At 37.8% G+C, this 12558-nt stretch overlaps 1 protein-coding gene across 3 annotated transcripts in view; it reads right to left on the bottom strand.

Annotated features, from left to right (window-relative positions):
• LOC139470371 (cordon-bleu protein-like 1) overlaps window positions 1-12558 on the bottom strand; it is a 109934-nt gene that overhangs the window by 74041 nt on the left and 23335 nt on the right. Inside the window, exon 1 of one of the 3 annotated variants that reach the window (XM_071252772.1) lies at window positions 12391-12457. The exons of the other annotated variants lie outside the window; for them this stretch is intronic. The gene's annotated coding sequence lies outside the window, so the exon portion shown is untranslated. Of the gene's footprint in view, window positions 1-12390; window positions 12458-12558 lie in introns of those variants that run through there. 3 annotated transcript variants of the gene reach the window in all.

The following is a 12558-nucleotide window of genomic DNA, read 5'->3' as shown; positions in this document are numbered from 1 at the left end:
CCAGGTAATCAATAGTGGACAAACATCAGCAGACCACACATTTCAGGAATTACTCATTAAACATTTTGTTGAAATCAAACTTTATCCCCAAAATGACTGGTTTAGTTGCTTATGAGAAGAATGTTTTCTTACCCTCTTGTCTAATTTCACAAATAAATAAACAGGGCAGGCTGGTCAATAGGAGCAGTAAGGGCAGAGATCTTGGATTTTATTCTTTCTATATTTGTCTATACTGACATTATTATAAAGGCTTCTCAAATTAATAAAAAATAAAATATTTTTGACCATTAGTCTCACTTCATAGAAATAATCTATGAATGATGAATAACACTGACTGATGGCTTTGGCAACTTTACAGACTTTACAACCTCTGAAAATATCTCAGAAACAGATGGATGTCACATCAAAACATATACTTTCGCCTTGACGACGGCCAAGAGAAGCATGAATTTCACTGTGTAGTACGGCAGATTCACAATCACCTATTATTTTCAGAAAGGTGAAATCAAAAGAAAATCAAACTTAATTATACCCCACACTCCAATCACTAGGTCACAAATCCAACACATGTGCAGTGAAGCATGTTTACACCCTAGGTCTGTTCCAACAGTCTTTGTTGAAGAACAGGACACTCATTCACGCCTAATAACAGATGAGTATGCTTCAACATAGCTGATGACAATTTCTGACAAACTCAGAAATCCCCAAATATTCTGAGTAGCAGGGAGGCAGGAGAAGGCTTGTATGTTTAAATAATACCCTTACAAGTTTAGGTAAATGCCACATACTTAGGGTCTTGGTCTATGTTTACTTGCGACCATTTGCAAATGGTAATTATGTCTCTCACCACACCACATCAAATGTCAAATAGTGGCAAGCCTACTCCGAAATTCCCGCTGTAAACAGACAGCGATTGTTGGCCAGTTCCGTGGCTTAACCTGAACTTCCTAACTCCATGTGGTGTGCAGTATGTTCACGCAGATATACATGCCCTTGTAACCAGGCATCTCCTTCCCCTGCACAGTGCTTGTTAATGTCCTGGCTATCAGGAACTATTTCCATCACCTTTAGTCCTGAATCGGTCCAGTGCCCATAGCACCTCAATTCCTTCATCTCTGATAACAAAAACAATAATGGCTGCATTGAATTGCTTCCTTGCTTTACAAATAAGTCTGTCGTATATCTCAGAATAGTACAGAATCAAACACAACGGTGTCATTCATTTAAAGTACATTTATTTCATTGTGTTTCTAACATCTGATGTGTATTTTTGTTGTAGTATCTATTCTAAATTTGAAACTAGGAGAATCACCTAAAATCAACCATGACAACAGTTTTATTTTTCCTATTTTTCACCTACCTCTTGGCATATTATACAAGAAATTCAACCCAACCAGATAATAGTCTTGTCTTTACGGGACTTACAAAGGATAACATATTTGCACTTTTATATATATAACAGTTTCATGTTTATCACTACCATATAATGTTTCTAGGAACTACTAATTCACATTCTGAGAAGTTTTACTTTTTTCTCAACACCTTTGTCACAGAAGAAAATACAGTCTAAGAATTACTGTGAATGCCTTACAATTGGGTCAAAAGTGACTTGAATACAGTTTCCTGATTTCAATCTCTCTGCAAACATTTCATGGATGTTCATGGTGACCCTGCCATGTGAAAGACCTTGACCTCACAAAACAACATATTATATTTACATATTGATTACAATAATGACTAAAGTGAGTTTGTGTTTCTTTGAGAACATGTATGCCAGGCCATAATTACATAAAATGGACAAAGAAAAGGAAACTGAAAAAGTAGAAGTAAAATGTTTCGTAAAATAGAAATAAAGGCCTCAAAGTAGAAGTTAATGTAATGGACCATTGAAGTGAAAAATAAAATGTATGTAAAAGCATAATACATAAGGTGTCAAGTCAGATGAGATCATCTGTAAATGTCCTGTTGCTTGTCAAGTCATGAAACAGAACAGAATATGACAATCTCTGTTGAGGGGACATTGACAAATCACATTCTGGAAGTTGGTGACTGCATGCCCTGAGTACCTGCATGGACATCAGAGTTGACAGTTTGGTTACCTGGAGATCATTTCAATATAGAAGTGTACAGCAAGCTAGTCACATCACATGGCATTGAAGCAGAGGCATAACCTATTGGCAGCTACACCAGCCTCCTCATCTATCTGTTCAGGTGTTAGCTTGACATTGCTGCTCAAACTACCATCACCTTCCACAAGCACACTGTCACACTGCCAAAGGCAAAAGTAGTCTTAATAAATGAGAAACTGTCACTTCCAATGAGAATATATTTGCTAATCAGCATTTTTGTGTCATTGTAGACAATTCATTACATTCACCAGCATTACAATACACATCATGTAATACCCTTCCTTTAAGGTTTTTACCATTGTCCTGCATAGAGGGTCTTAGACAAGGATGTTTGTTGAGTGTGGAATGGATTTGGGCAAATATTGATAACTGCTAAACACATTCAGCCATTGTGGACATGGGATACCCATTTTGGTTCATTTACAAAATCACAGTGACTAACTGTTGGAGACTTAAGGATGTTTCAAGATAATGCTCATTTTGCACTAGATATTATTATATATAAACACCTGACTTGCATTGAGTGTGTGAGCCAAAGCTGCTACTGCCAACATCAATATTGAGCCAGGCAAACCAGTGGTTGACATCATGAACAAGCAGTCAGAGCATGAGTATGTGGCAGTGTCATTTGGATGGTACTTTAATGTCTTCATTTGGTTTCTTTGTACATATCTATTTTACAATTATTGGATGTAACATGGTGTTTTATATTTTATGGTTTAAAGGTAAAATAAGAATAAAAATAATGTTTAAGTCATAAAAAGGTTGTTAAAAATATTGATGTTTGGTGGTAGTATTCTAACGTTTGTGGTTTTAAGCGAATGTCAATTAGATTGACATTTGGTTTTGTTTATTAGTTTATATGAATTTCATTCATCTGAATGATTATGACGTCAGAGCTATCTAAAATATAGCTTTTCATTGGCTTATTTCAAAAACTAAGATCGTCTTCTTTGCACCAATCTAACCACCTCACAAGCACAGCACAGCACATGAGGCAACAACAAGGTGGCAGTAGGATTAAACAGGTCAGTTAAATACTTAAACACTAAATAATGTTTAGGTTCATTAGTTCTTTTATATGTCCATTAAATATGTTGTTTCTTAGAAATTAATGTTATTTAGTATCATGTTAAATATGATAATGTTGAAAAATGTATTTAAGTATCTAAAGTATCTAATGTTGGTCAACTAAGTCGAAGCTAAAGTCCATTTAGAAGTGTAGAAAGTTGCAATAAATGTTCTGATTAGAGTTAAAAATAGTTATTAAATGTCAGCTTTTGTCAGTTGGCTGTGTGTATATATATCAAATGGTTTTGTTTGAATTGTGTGAGTGGAGACCATGAGTGATGGTGAATGCATTATCACAATGTTGTATGATGGTGATTGTGAATTACAGGCAATCTATGGTCATCCAGCGTGAGTCACCACATTTAATTACATGGCTCAATTCCACAAATAGGTAAGGCTTATTATCATGTTTAAATATATTTTATCTTTATGTACACTTTTTGTGTAACCTTTGAGGGTTACGACATTTATTTAAATGTACGTCATCTTACTTGTGGAATGATGTGTATGTGTATGTTTGGTATATGTGTAAGTATTGTTTTAATTGTGAGTATGTGGGCAAAACATTGTATTTGGCGGGAGATTATCTCCCTTGGCGTGATCACATATGTCATGACTAATTGGTAAATTTGTATAACACTTTACATGTGTTGTAAAGCCATAGTGCTTATACTCCTTTTTTTATTTAAGGGACTTGTGAAATTTATGTATAATTGATATAATTTATGGCCGTTACTATTCTGTTGTTTCAGGGCCATTCATTTCTACATTTCAACAACTCTCCATGTCAACAACTCTGAATCTGAATAAAAACCAATCACAACCCCACAGCGAGTCATGTTTCACCTTTGGCTTCTAATCCGCTGTAACAATGACACACAATCAGCCACGTCACCTATTGCTAACATGTGATGTTTTGTCTGCTACTACTTACTAGCATAGGTTTCCGACCCTGGAATGCAAAATCCTCATGAGTCCCCCTTGAAGGTTGGGAGGCTGACTAAAGGGGTTACATTAAAAGGGTTATCTTCTCAAAAACTGACTAGATTTGATCTTCCAAGTAATAAAGTCAGACAATTCAATACAGAAAAACATGTGAGACATCGTATAAAAAGTCACTTGTTAAAAATCCCAAGAAATCTGACCTTTCTGCATTCTCTCTATGTTGATATTTAATAGAGCATGACTCACATACAACACAGTGAAACATATCAAAGTGGTTTCTGTGTGTGTATCTACATACACACAAAGACAAGTCCATGTGACTATTTGTACATGTGTACAGTCCCCAGTGAACATGTTCCTTGTGTCTGTACTTCCACTACCTGGCTTTGAATACAGGGGGAACACACTAAGTGTGTGAATGCAAGAGTGAGTTAATGCTCCTGTTATCAACATATCACCAGTGTGACAGCCAGGGACGTTCAGGATGAGCTTCAAATATTGATCGGCACTCAACAACCAGGTGTTCTGCATCATGTTGCTTAAACCATCCTATGACTGCTGAGCGATTCAAGGGGTTATATCAGTGTTTTATAAAACTCAGTTACTCCAACCACTTCCCAATTACCTCTCAACCATCCACCAATTACTTCAAGCACCTCCCAATTAATTCAATTTCTTCCCAATTACTTCAAGCACTTCCCATTTAATTCAACAACCCCCTCATTTACTTCAACCATTTCCCCCAATTACATCAACCTCTTCCCAATTACTCCATCCACCTCCCAAATACTTCAACCACACCCCCACACCCCCAATTACTTCAACCTGTTCCCAATTACTTCAACCTTTTCCCAATCAATTAAACCACCTCTCAATTACTTCAACCACATCCAATTATTTCAACCACTCCCGAAATTACTTCAACCACCTTCCAATTACTTCAAGCACCTTCCAATTACTTCAAGCACATTCCAATTACTTCAAGCACCCCCCAATTACTTCAACCACTTTCCAATTACCTAACACAACTAATGTGTGTTTTAATAATCTCCTGGACATAACTAGGTTGTAAACAGTCAACCTTGTAATCCTGACATAATATAGTACAAGGCTGACATTTATAGCTCCATATGTAGATACATCTTTCTGCTTGTATTACAGTTATCATCCATGAGACGGGACTAGTCTCCATGGGCTTTCTATTTCAAGATATATACAAAGATAGAGGCTTCACACATTGTAGTCATGTGGGGAATCAAACCAAGGTCTTCAGCATGATGAGCAAATGCTGTAACTGCTTGGCTACCCCCAACACCCATGAGGGAGCTGAGAGGAAATGGAGGAACTAGAGGGCAGTTTTGGTCACATGCTGGAAATTCAAAAGTAAAATTGTATAACATACCACTTATTCATACATATATTATGGGTGAAATGATACAGCAAGGTGATAATACGATATGTATCACGATACATAGGTCATGATAGAAAACATATCACGATGCGCATATTTACGTCAAATCGACTCTAAAATATTTCAGAGCAGGTTCAAAAGGAAAATCTTGCTGTGGACACATATTCATAGAGGCTTTTTTTTGCCGATATTTGTCTGACAAAAACACTTGGGGGTCATTAAACGAGTAGTAAGTGATGTATTTTAGAAAGTGTATTGTCTTGCAATGGTACAGAAAGAAACATAGTGTATCGTAAAGTTGAATGAAAACTCATGGTGTACCAGTTTACTGATGTATGGTTTCATTCCCAATATATATGATCAAACATTCTGTTGAATATAATGTCCATTCTCATTATATGTTCATTGAGAAGATTAAAAGTACTTTACCAAAGAAAACTTAAATCTACTTCCGACAAAAGACAAATATAATCACGACAAGGACACTAACAGAGAAATCTGTCAGCTTGTTGTAAGATGATTAACACAACTGCTTCCTGATGATGAAATAAATACGTTTGCAGGAATTCTCATGGAAACAAATACAAAAGCAGATGTATAAGCTTCAAGTAAATACATTTCACTTTTTCTGAAAATGCCTTTTTATCAGTTGAGACAACATGTTTAAGCTGAATTTTCAAACAATTTAATTCAATTATGTCTGTGGTTTACTTCAAAACAACATCACGTATTTCAGATGAAAGCAACTGCTTAGCAGAGGGGAAATATAATATTGACAGTTAAAATAACCGTTTCAGTGGTTTGTAAGTATGTGTTTAAAATAGCTGTACATACAAATAATTACAGATTAACAGAGCTAGAACAAAGCTGCCCAATGTGTTGGAAGCGTCGTCAATGGCAGATATGTACAGGTCTTTCTTGGAATGTGTGTCGCTCGCATCTTTCAAGGTTGTTTGTTGTTTTAACAGTTCTTTGGATTTTTGGAAAAAATAGTGCCATCGCACTGCAGCTCACCCGGATATGTTGGCAACAGTTTAAATGCTTTTTGAGAAATTTAAGAGCATTACATATTACATCTTGAGTAGATAAGGCTTAGCAGTGGCCAAAATTGTTTTAATAAAGATAGCTGCTGCGGCTGTCGTATTGAACATCTGATTGGAATTTCTTGAACAAATTCAGGTGCCATTATTGGAGGGAACAAGCATGTGAAGTTTCAACTTCATTTTTTCCGAGTGAATTTTGGAGCATGGTCAAATGCAAAGGTCACATCAAGGTCAAACTCTAAGAGACAGAAACAGAATATAAATGTAACCGGCCACCTATTCCTAGTTTCATTACATTTTGAATAGAAATGACTGAATTAGGGCTAAAAATAGCATTTTCATTGAGGCTGTCATGGCTTCCATATTGAAAATTAGATTTGAAGGTGTCACTATCGAAGAGATGAGTGAGTGAGTGAGTGGGTTTAATGCAGCTTTTAGCAATAATCCTGCATTATCAAGGCAGGGGACAACAGAAATGGGCTTCACACTTTGTACCCATGTGGGGAAAATGCTTTAACCACTAGGCAATCCCACCACCCCTTGAAGAGATGAAGCATGTGAACATATGGGTTATAAATACAGGATCAACACATTCAAGCTCTTTTAGAACTGTCATAAAGAAAGATAATAATTATGTCTTAGCAAAGACTTGTGATATTTTGTTGGGATTTGTTAACAAGACAGGGGTATGATGGTGTGCAGGTTTCATAACAATCTCATTCTTACCATCTTGAAGAATAATGTTATCATCTGAGCTATTCTAGAGCAACTCCTGAAAAATAACTCTCAAATTAAAGGGTCTACTGTGACCAAAGATTGGTGTAAAAAAGATATGAATATCAGTGTTTTTTTCGATTTTTCAGTCATTTCTCCATGTTGCACTGAACGTTGTTCCAGCTGTACAAAGTTCATCATCAGCTCAGAAAGCCCACTATATTGCAACCTCATCATATTACCTGAAATCTGAAACAGTGACTGGATAATGGGCCTCGGGTATAACCTGTCTGTCCACCCATCCGTCAGTCAGCCACTGTGTTTGTCAGCCTTAGTGCACACCTACCAAGGTACATCTCAAGTCATCAATCACAGTACTGTCCAGGCTGACAGTCGCCATGCTGATCTGAATTTTATCTCTGTTCACAAAGAGTATGAGAAAGTCACATATCTACACAGTTCTCAGTGTTTGTTTTTGTCCTTCCAAAATGTATCATGTTGACTCAACAATCTGCAAGATACAGCACCAAGTGCCAAAAAAGATGTGGTCAAAAAGACTTGAAGCCAGCCACATGACCCTCAAAGTGCAACATTCGCTCTAAATATAACAACATTCCCAGATGCCTGTTCCAAATGTTATCAATCAACATGAGCATGAGTATGGAACATACCTTACCAATGTTGTGTTTGGCATATTTTTTTTTCTATTGAGGAAATGCAATCTGCTAGGTGCAAGATCACAAATTCATGCACTCATATGCACCTTACAGGCATTGAAAATCATTTTAAAAATTGAAGATTCTCTTATTCATCAATCTGAATACTGAACCTCATATACCAGAACCCCCTATGTTGAGATAAAAAAATCTTTTTCTTTGAAATTCCAAACTTGCCTTGCACATGTTGATAAGCATGTCAATATCTGTGGAAAAGGAATGTCATTTGGGTTTAATACATAAGCAAATTATAACATTCCTGTTGATTAATAATGGCAGTTTTTGTTCATCAGATCATATAACATTGAATGACAGCTATTGAGACCAGTGTCGCAGAGTGTCTCTCCAGCCGAGCACATAATGACTGCCACACGCTATACAGGGGGACTGGCAAGGCCTTTTTATTCCGACATCCCAGGATTCTTGCAAATAAAGTCGGCCAACTTCTGGGTCATGTTTACAACGCAGAAAAAATAAACACTCGCTGACAAACAGTGACCTTTACGTTGAAAATCATGACTATAAACCAATATGTCTGAAAATGCAAAGCAGCAGCAACCTTAACTTGGAGTTATTGAAATGATTCAATCATCAGTTATTCTTCACCTGTGTAGAGTGAATAAATGACAGTAATAATTAAATGCTTAAAATTCAGGTAAATTGCCATTCAGGTTACAGACTTCTATTACACTGAACAATCCCGACAAATAACTACAGATGAGAATAACTGACACACAGCGTTCAACTATATGAGATGCATTAATACTGGGTCCTTATCATCCTGCCACTGATGACAGATAGTTCATATCTTATATCATATTGATATCTTATATCACTGCCAGACCACTGGACATGTATGTTGTAAAGCTGAGCATCCGAGACAAGTCTCTGGAGTGAGTGAGTGAGTATGGTTTTACGCCACTTTTAGCAATATTCCAGCAATATCACAGCGGGGGACACCAGACATGGGCTTCACACAAATCTCTGGAAAGCATGTCAGTAAGGTTACAATATGAAGAGTAAATGACATATATGTAGCTTGGGTTGTTTCTTCAAATGACACATTAAAGGGTTGTTTCTCATTGCACATCGATCCACTGTCACAGGTACAAACTTGACAGGAAGAAATAGTAAAATCTGAAATCTTAAGATTATTAATTTTATTCCACATCGACGAAATATCATGGGATTAGGTGAGTAAAGAAAGCAACAAACAACAGAGCTTAAAGGGGTGACTACATTCAGACAGCGGGGCCCAGCATCTTGGATTCAAGTCATGCATACAAATACCACTGTCTGCCAACTCAGTCTTTTTCATGTACATCAATCTAGCAGTCAGTGATTCCCCTACTTACACAGTGACAATGCCTTGGTTTCACCCACAAATGACAACATGTACATCTATAATGTAATGGGCCACACAGCAAGATCCTCCCCTCTTTAATGCTACACAAACCTTACGTACAGTTCTTGGCAGCAGTTCATGATGCGATATCCTTCAGTTGTCCAGGCAGCATCTTAAAAGTGCTACAAATCAATGGCGTGACTGTCCTGCACTTAATACCAGGCATTTTCCTGGTTTTACATTATAACTTGTAGCTTAATTTAGGAGATAAATCAAGTGTGTGTTCAATTAAGACGTTTCAAACAACTAAATTTTTAGTAGGTTGAACGTGTGAATTCAGGGATGGATGAAGATCGGATTTAATCTTCATGCATGTTTGCTCTATGTACCCAAACTATAGTTTTCACCATAATACTTGAAGAAATTTAACAGAAATGAGACCCAATCAAATCCTCCAGGCAGAAGTCCTGTAAGTGTCATTTAAATGGCCATACCTTGAGAAAATGAAGTGAATTTTAATACATTTTGTTGAGACATTATAAAGTTCTACAGATGGGAAGTCTAAGCATGTAGACGTGGTAGACATGGCATCACAGTATTTGATAGGGTACCGCCAAATGTCAAGCCATGTTGATAATACTTAATGTTACAATACACTCTCAAGATTTCTGCGTGATATTGCAATGCTTGCGGTAGATAATGTCTGAATCGCCACAATGTTTTATCAACTTTAGTAAGATCAGTATTTGCATTGCTGAACTGGCACGAAAGGTGTGCTTCTTTCAAATTAGTAACATAATTGGAAGTTTTCCAAATCAATAATTTTTTAACAGGGAGCTCATAATAAAGAGTGCCAACACAAACTAGACACACACCTAGGAGAGTGACATTTCTGATTTGACAAACTGCTATACAACGCACAAGATCTCCTGGCAATACAGCAAGACCCAGCTCAGTGGGACATGCAGTACAGCATGCAACTGCACCTGCAACACCTGCAACTATTCACTGACAGTGAATCTGTCCACTGCTGGACATGCAATACAGCATGACTAAACACCTGCAACTATTCACTGACAGTGAATCTGTCCACTGCTGGACATGCAATACAGCATGACTAAACACCTGCAACTATTCACCGACTGTGAATCTGTGCACTGCTGGACATGCAATACAGCATGACTAAACACCTGCAACTATTCACCGACTGTGAATCTGTGCACTGCTGGACATGCAATACAGCATGACTAAACACCTGCAACTATTCACCGACTGTGAATCTGTGCACTGCTGGACATGCAACTACTCACTGACAGTGAATCTGTGCACTGCTGCAAATGATCACCCAGACAGCAAATGATCACACAGACGGTAGATGATCACACAGAGGGTAGATGATCAAAGACAGTAAATGATCACACAGCCAGTTGATGATCACACAGACAGTAGATGATCACAAACAGTAAATGATCACACAGACAGTAGATGATCACAGACAGTAGATGATCACAGCCAGTAGATTATCAAAGCAAGAAGATGATCACCGCCAGTAGATGATCACGACCATAGATGATCACACAGACAGTAGACGATCAGAGAAAGCAGATGATTACAGACAGTAGACGATCATACAGACAGTAGATGATCACACAGCCAGTAGATGATCACACAGACAGTAGATAATCACACAGAGGGTAGATGACCACACAGCCAATAGATGATCACACAGCCAGTAGATGATCGCACAACCAGTAGATGATCACAGACAGTAGATGATCACACAACCAGTAGATGATCACAGACAGTAGATGATCACACAGCCAGTAGATGATCACACAGACAGTAGATGATCACACAGCCAGTAGATGATAACAGGCAGTAGATGATCACACAGACAGAAGATGATCATACAGCCAGTAGATGATCACACAACCAGTAGATGATCACACAGCCAGTAGATGATCACACAACCAGTAGATGATCACACAGCCAGTAGATGATCACAGACAGTAGATGATCACACAGCCAGTAGATGATCACACAGACAGTAGATGATCACACAGCCAGTAGATGATAACAGGCAGTAGATGATCACACAGACAGAAGATGATCATACAGCCAGTAGATGATCACACAGACAGTAGATGATCACACAGACAGTAGATGATCACACAACCAGTAGATGATCACACAGCCAGTAGATGATCACAGGCAGTAGATGATCACACAGACAGTAGATGATCACAGAGACAGTAGATGATCACACAGACAGTAGATGATCACACAACCAGTAGATGATCACACAGCCAGTAGATGATCACAGGCAGTAGATGATCACACAGACAGTAGATGATCACACAGACAGTAGATGATCACAGGCAGTAGATGATCACACAGACAGTAGATGATCACACAACCAGTAGATGATCACGCAGCCACACATCACAGACAGTAGATGATCACACAGCCAGTAGATGATCATGCAGCCAGATGATGATCACTGAGACAGTAGAGTGTCACACAGCCAGTAGATGATCACACAGCCAGTAGATGATCACAGAGACAGTAGAGTATCACACAGACAGTAGATGATCACACAGACAGTAGATGATCACAAACAATAGAAAACGTACTCTACATCTATATTTTGGAAATAAACAAAGTAATTCTGATAACCTCAGCCACAGACATAAAATTTCAATAATTGCTGTCTATCCAGTTCATAAAATACTTCAAAAACAAATCAAATCAGACCATATTATGTAAATAAGCATATGCATCATTTACTGTGAAATACATTGACCGGACACGTTTGTGTGGGCATTGATGATGTATTCACTTATAGAAGACCTCCCTGGTCGACAGCTCTACATTGACGAGGGAAAGCATTCAAGTTGAAACAGTGTTTGTTGACATGAGTGAGCTGGCTACATTTCGCCACTATAATATCTTAACAAAATAAGCCTCAAACTAAACGCTAAACATCAAACGTGATATTTTATCAACATGTCCTTACCTTCTGACTAGACTGACCCCCTCCAATGTGTATGTACTCCAAAAGTCATTTCTCTCCAGCCAAAAACCTATGTTTTTGTCACTACCCACTGTTGAAGTTAGTGACCCAGCTATGAGCTAGCAGTTCCTAAATCACCGATGTTACCTGTTCGTGTACAGCCCAACCAAG

The sequence above is a fragment of the Haliotis cracherodii genome, unplaced genomic scaffold (assembly GCF_022045235.1).
Source record: "Haliotis cracherodii isolate W230 unplaced genomic scaffold, xgHalCrac1.p SCAF_20, whole genome shotgun sequence".
Taxonomy (NCBI): Eukaryota; Metazoa; Mollusca; class Gastropoda; order Lepetellida; family Haliotidae; genus Haliotis; species Haliotis cracherodii.
The sequence above is the reverse complement of the archived record's forward strand: the minus strand, read 5'-3'. Positions and strand labels throughout refer to the sequence as shown.